This window comes from Lutra lutra, chromosome 11 (genome assembly GCF_902655055.1).
Source record: "Lutra lutra chromosome 11, mLutLut1.2, whole genome shotgun sequence".
NCBI classification, from domain to species: domain Eukaryota; kingdom Metazoa; phylum Chordata; class Mammalia; order Carnivora; family Mustelidae; genus Lutra; species Lutra lutra.
The window spans coordinates 84,700,229-84,707,779 of record NC_062288.1 but is presented as its reverse complement, the minus strand read 5'-3'; the positions used below and the strand labels follow the sequence as shown (position 1 = coordinate 84,707,779).

General features: G+C 39.5%; 1 protein-coding gene across 2 annotated transcripts in view; it reads right to left on the bottom strand.

Moving 5' to 3' along the window:
* SND1 (staphylococcal nuclease and tudor domain containing 1) overlaps positions 1 to 7,551 on the bottom strand; it is a 422,576-nt gene that overhangs the window by 216,755 nt on the left and 198,270 nt on the right. The window lies entirely within an intron of this gene.

Genomic DNA, 7,551 nt, shown 5'->3' with positions numbered 1-7,551 from the left:
AGGAAAAGAGGGTGGGTGAATGACTTACCAAGGTCACGCTACATGCTGGAGGCAGAGCTAGAAATAACCATTACCCTCTTAGCCCCTTCAAAGCTCTGCCACTCTGTACTTATTCTAAATGAGCTGGTATGACAGAAATTAGTGGAGGTAAAAGGCTAATGTTCTGGGATCAAAACTGATCTGAGAAAAAATACATTTATAAAGTTTGTTTTAGTCTTCCTATTACCTGTATCTATACTTATCCGAGAATAGAGAAGAATGTTGGTTTTGGAACTCCTGTTTCCTCTAGACTTCTTTTCATAGTGCTTATTAATGCTGGCTGCACATTAGAATCACCATTCAAAATATCAATGCCAGGCCCTATGCCAAACCAATAAACCTGGAATCTCTAGGGGTAAAGGACAGTATTTTGAAAAGAACAAATGGGGGGGGGGGAGCAGAGCCTGGGTGGCTCAGTCTGCCTTCAGCTCAGTCCAGATCCTGGGATGGAACCCTGTATCAGGCTCCTTGGCTCAGCAGGAGTCTCCTTCAAACCCCTCCCTCCCCCACCCTACCCATGCCTGCCCTCCTCCCCTGCTTGTTCTCTCAAATAAATAAAATCTAATAAAAAAAGAAAAGGAACAAATATGGGTACCTAGATTTTCAATATGGGGCACCACTGGTTTTTTTTTTTAACTGCCCTGGGTGATTCTGTCATATAATTTTGAAGAAAAGTACCCAGACAGAAAGGTTCAACTAATGAATTCTCTTTTTCCGAATTTCAAGAGCCCAAGAGTAATCTAACGTAACTTAAGGCCCCCAGAATTATAAATGTGTTAAAGAACCTGGCACTCCCCAAAGAACAAGAATCTAAGAATTGTGGGTAAGCAAAGACCAACTTCTGGAAGTGGTTCGGGAACAGCAAATTCGTTCCTATTGGTTCAATTTAGGCCACAGAGAGACAAGTGAGAGGTTGCAAGAGCAATCAGAGAGAAGATTCTTCAGTCATCATCTTTGTCTCTTCAGAATGGAACTGCCAGTTGCCATGAGGCATTTTCTAGGCAGCTGTGATGAGCCCCCTCCAACATTAGGCATCACTTGGGGAGGGGGGAGCTCTCCGCCTCTCAGGGGAATAAGGGACAAATAAGCAAACTCGTGGCCATTATGACAAAACCAGGCCTACGTACCCAGTTTATTATTAGCCTGACATTAAACACCACTTAAAAACAAAACAAAACCATCCGCCCACACAAACACACACCCCACGACAGAAAATTACATAATGGCATCTGGAATGATCGGCTCCGACAGTGAAAGTAGAGCCAGCCAAATCACAGAGGTCTAGTAAAGACCAAAATGGGCATGAGGTAGCATTTTCAAGTCCTCTATAGTTTAGGCAGATGTTAAGACACATAAACAATGCTTTGTTTAGGGGAAGAAGTCCAAAATAATATTCTAGGTTCTAGAAGGTTGTCACGCAGCTCTGAGAAATAAACCAAGTCATTATTAAGTAGAAGAGTAACTCTATGTTTGTTTAGCAAACCCAATCATTCTAGAGAAGTTAGAAGAAAATTATCTTGGCACAGGTTGCTTCTTAGGGTGGAAGCTCAAGAAAAGTTTTGTCATATGGGTCAGAAAGAAAAAAAGGGCCCAGTAAAGAATTCCACTACCTGTCCTGTTACAGTTTACAGTCCACAACCCAGTGGGCGGGCACCACAGGAACAGGAGAGCGAGGTTCTTATTCCCCAGAAGCCATTAGCAACTGGACCAAGCTCAGCATCAGTGTGGCTATGGTTTAGAATATGTAACTGCTTTAGACTTAACTGCTTTCAGAATCTCTGCAAGTAAAAGCTCGAGAAATGAGTCTCCGCTTACAAAACTAAGTCAAAACCAAACTGTCTTCTGGTGGTCAACATTTTTCTCTAAGAATTAGAAGACGAAATACTTTTTCATGAACTGATTTGTAGCTCTAATATAAGCAACAAATGAGCCCCACAAAAAGGCTAAGGATTTTGAAATTCCTTCTTCTCTCCTACTCTTTGAGGAGGGCAGGGTTATTCTGGTTCCTGGCTTTGAAACACAGTAAACCAATACAGGGCCTTTGTGGTCAACCCTCACTCAATGGTCTGATCTCTCCATAGCCACAGGCTGTGCTAAGTGGCAAGTGAAGGAACAGTTGCAGAGGGAGTTTTCTGAGAAAGTGGTGACAAGAATAAATGCTCTGTATAGCTGCTTCTTAAAGAAAAAAAGTGATTTTGCAATCAATGCCAACATGATTGGGGGCAGGGGCTGGCAAAGAAGAGATGGTCTAACAATGATCTAACAAGTACAACAGAATTCCCCTTGCTGTTGACCTAATATGCGATGGTTTATATATCACAATTTTAACATAATAGAAACTTACATTAAAGCAAAAGTCTGCTGAGTCACAGTTGATATGTTAAGCAGACATATCAGAAATCTAAAAGGCTCCATGTAAAACCGACACTGGGAATTTGATAGAAGACAGTCCCAAGTTTCCTTTACCTGTTAGGAAGTGCATGCTGTTATTAAACATCTCCAAATTCTATCATACACATTGACTTCAAAGGTCCAACTATTTCCTCTCTCCAAGTTCTATCTGTTGTAAACACATTTTTACTGATGGCACAAAAATTCACATCACAACAGAGGGCATCACAACAGAGAGGGTGATTCAGTAAGTTCCACAAAATACAACTTCCAGTAGAGCTCTTCATGTGTGCAGGCACAGAATAGCACTTTCTAAAACACTAAACGTTAGGAGCCCTCTGCCTTTTCAACCACTTCAGATATGGAGATAGGCAGGTCACTAGCCACAGCACTGGATCCAGACAGGGGGCTTGCTAGCACACCTCTCGCTTTGAAAGACTTTTTTTTTTTTTAAAGTAGGTTCCATGCCTACTGTGAAGACCACTGTGGGGCTTGAACACAGGATCCTGAGATCAAGACCTGAGCAGAGATCGAGAGTCGGACGCTTAACCGAGTAAGCCATCCAAGTGCCCCAAGATGTTTTCAATAATTACTTTTAATAAGGGATAAATTGTATGTGCATTAAACTTCTTGAAACATGAAAACTTACTTATGAATACCACCTGTACCGGTATGCAAGTACTTATCAATCATTACTGTATTAACATAGTACACTTTTAAGATTTAGAGGAGGGACGCCTGGATGGCTCAGTTAGTTGGTTTGGCGTCTGCCTTCCGCTCAGGTCATGATCCTGGGGTCCTGGGATGAAGCCCTACATGGGGTTCTCTGCTCAGTGGGGAGCCTGCTTCTCCCTCTCCCTTTGCCTGCCACTCTGCCCACCTGTGCTCTGTCAGATAAATAAATAAAATCTTTAAAAAAAAAAAAAAAAGATTTAGAGGAAAAACAGATATAAGTTAGCCATGATGGTAATTTTTTTTTTAAAGTTGGGTATTCATCCTTTCTTTCTTTTTTTTTTTTTAAGATTTTATTTATTTATTTGACAGAGAGAGATCACAAGTAGGCAGAGAGAGAGTAATTTTTAAGAAGGTGAGAGAAGAGATAAATCCAACTGAAGGGCCTGGCATGGAACAATAAGATGGACTACTAAAGGGGCGCCTGGGTGGCTCAGTTGGTTGAGTGTCTGACTCTTGATTTCAGTTCAGGTCATGATCTTGGGGTCCTGGGGTTGGCCCCACATCAAGCTCCGTGCTCTATGGGGAGTCTGCTTGTCTCCCTTTCCCTCTGCCCCTCCCCTACCTCTCTATTATAAATAAGTAAATCTTTTAAAAAAATGGACTACTACAAAATCTAAGCCATAATCCAATGAGGAACTTTGTTTTGTTTTTTAATTAACCTATGGGCAACTACTACGTACCAAGCATTCCTTATATTTTATTTAAGCTAATACTTAGAACATTCTGTGAGGTAGCAGTTTATCACTGGATTAGCTTAGCCAGGAAGAGTGTGAAGACTAAGAAGAGGATGAAATGTAAAAACATTCAATAAAAAGTCCTTTAAAAAAAAAAAAAAAAAAAAAAGAAGAAGAAGAAGTTTGAGTGGGGGGGGGGGGGGAAAGCCAGAAGTGTGTGAAAGAGGATAAAGAAAAGAAAGGACAAGTGAAGCCTAACTGACTTAGTCAGTGGAGCATGTGATTCTTGATTCTTGATTCTTGATTCATGATGATCTAGGGGTCATGAGTTCAAGCCCCATGTTGGGTACAGAGATTATTCCAATAAGTAATAAATGAACTTTAAAAAGAGAGAGAGATAAAGGACAGAAGTCACTAAATATGACATTACATCAATGGTGACCAGTCAAGTTCAGAGGTTTGGAGCTGATGTGAGAACTTGACTGTTAGATCTTAGTAAATATACTGAACATTTAAATGCCTTAGTACATTTATTTCTCACAACCACTCAATGAGGTGTGAGATTATTATATCTAAATTACATACGAAAAAACTAAGGCCCAAGATTGCACAGCTGTCTGGGAGCAGGGCTGCAGTTTTACTTCACATCTGTTCATCTGTTCATCTCTAAACCAACAACAACTTGCCTTAGACTTCATGTCAACACTTGGCCAAGTAGTCAATTTTCCTGTTCCCAGATTCAAATCTCAAGAAATAACCAGCACTCAAAAGGAATACCCCCCACATAAAAGCTATTACACTAGCATGATTAAACAATGGATAATTTCCCTTTACTTCCTAAATTTTTGAAAACATTACAATTTTTTGTGGTTTTATTTTATTTATATATTTTTATGATGTTCAGTTAGCCAACATATAGTACATCATTAGTTTTTGATGTAGTGTTCAATGAGTCATTAGTTGCATATACAATTTTTTATTACTTAGAAAAAAAAATCAGTTCACTCAGTATGAACTGGAGCAAATCCCCTGTAAAGCAGCATCATGACTGGGAGACAGCAGAATCTACAAAATCTCCATTCCTATTTACCTTACCACTTTGTACTGTGCTGGCCATGGGAAATGTAAAGAGAAAGGTGCTGAGAAATGGCATATAAAAGACACAGAACTTTTGCTTATTGGTAACCATGTCAAATGTGCCGTCTCCTTATCACATCAATTGCATTATCCAAAAGAATAAAGAAAGAATGCTTGAGGGAGGTCAGAATGGCAGACTGAGAACTTATGTCCACATGACATCCTTTATAAGGTCCCACTGAAATGACAGAAAAGACAGATATGGACAAGAATAGAGCCCTAATGGTGCTACAAAACAAGAAAGTATGTTACCAGCCTATCAGAAAGTTTGCACAAATTCTGAAAGACAGAAAGCAGATGGGATCTGATTGGTGGAGTATTGGCAGTGCCTCAAGGGCCTTTATTGACAAAATACAAAGCACCACAGCGAGGAGGCTTTGGGAACATCATTTGAGTAATTAATCAGAGCCCACATTCAAAAGAGCTGGATTAGCCAGCCTCTTTCCTGCCCCTATGATTCCCCACAAAGTTATTAAGAGCAGAGGGTTCTGACCCTTGGCAAATACCCAAGAAATAATCTCCCAGCAAGCATAGGCATTTCTTCTATCACATACCATTTGTGTTCCTGAACAGTTCACATTCTATAAAACCACCCGAAATCCCCAAAACAAACAGGGTTTGAGAAGAATAACTGGATTATGTGTAGACTACTTAAACTCTATGGAACTTTCTAGCCCAAGTGCTAGCAAAAACAACCTTAATAAAAACAGGGGTACAGTTAAACCTCTACTGGCAGAGAAGCCGTCAATCATAGGGCTCCCATGCTTTCTTTTCCTTCTAGGGGGGCTTAGTTTCTACTAGAGACAATTTTAATCAAAATGTAAAATCCAACTCAGACTGTAGTCTTCTTCATTAATCCACTATTTAAATACTGGAGGAAGTGTCTCCACAGCTTTTTCAAATACCCTAGCAGGGTGCTACTGAGGTTAACCAAGCAGAAAGCAGAAAGACACTTAAGTAGTCATGACTTACACTAAAGGAAGTCGCTGCGGTAGATTTCTCAACTTCACATTCTGAGATTTTTCTAAGTCTCTCTATTGCGAAAGCTCTCCCTTTAATTGGGAGAAGGCTTACTTACCGATTCAATATTTTAAAGTATCTGAGAATATCGTTTCTAAACCAACATGACTTCAACATTATGCCAGTGAGATTCCCCAGATTACCAAGGTCATGTATAGGACAATTCATGATTATAGAACAGAGGGTAGGTGATTTAACCAGGGAAGGACCTTAGAGGGAGGCTCTGTAAGAAACACAGAGGCACAGCATTTTAGACCGAGTCAGATAATCACATCACATCCCCTTCTCACTCCACCCCAATGACAGTGACAGTTTTAGTGGGGTCTGAAATTTGCCTTCTTCCTCCGTGTTTCAGGCACCCCACAATGAAGGCTGCCTCTGATACTCCCTGCTCACCTATGCCCTGTCATGACAGAAACATCTTGGGGAGGCAGGCATACACAACCACATAGGGACACCATCCAACCCCAACCTGGTCCTTCCTTCATATATATAAATCAAGGTTCCCCAAATATCTGAGGATTTATGAAAGAAAAGAAACAAAATAAACAGAACATGGGGGATAATTGAGTGGAAGAGGGTTTTTGAATTTTAAATACTATTCTCAGACAGAGGAAGCATTATATTTGTGGAGTAGGAACAGGATGCTATTAAAACACTTGAACAAAAAATTTATGTATGAGTGCTGAAATAAAAAGCAATTAAAATGGGCTAGATTGAGAGAATCACCTCTGTGAATTTCACAGCAGAAGAAATCATTTCAGAACTACCAATACACTCCTAAAGCTTAACACAGTGCTTAGTACACACCAGGCATTTTATGACTACTTGATAAATGAACTAATGAGTAAGTGAATGAATGAGATGAGTGAATAAGAGAGTGAGAATGAATGAAAATGACTCAATGTGCATGGCTGGCTGGTGAGGCAAGCTGAAAAATAAAGTTGAAGACAACCCCTTTATGTGGAACAAAAATGCAAAGGCAGTCTTAAAAAAAAAAAAGAAAAAAGAAAAAAAAAGGAAGAAAATTTACAGAGATTCAAAGCATAAGGTATAATACCAACAGAATTTCTAGAGTCAGAGGCAAAAGCGAAAGACAATAATTTAAGAATAGAAAAAAAAAAATCCAGCCCATTGAGTATGCAGCAAAAAAGGACACACCTAGAAATATTTTAATAAATTTTCAGAAAACCAAAGATAAACAGAAAATTGTAAAATATTCCAGAGTCAAAAAAAAATTGTTAAAAAATAGAAATGTAAGGGAATGGAGATCGAATTCTCATAAACACTGGTGAAGCAATAGAACAACAGGCCTTCATCGTTCTTGGGAAAATAATTTTGAAGCTAGAATTTCATAGAGAAACTAACACTCAAGATTATAGGCAAAATGAAGACATTTTCAGACATGCAGAAATTCAGAAGCTTTACCACCCACACATGTAAAATCCAGGTTCTTCACCAAATCTAAAGGAAATACCACAAAAAGACTGAACTGAGATACAAGTGGCAGGTGCATATGAAGAAGTACAAAATGGGGGCACCTGGGTGGCTTAGT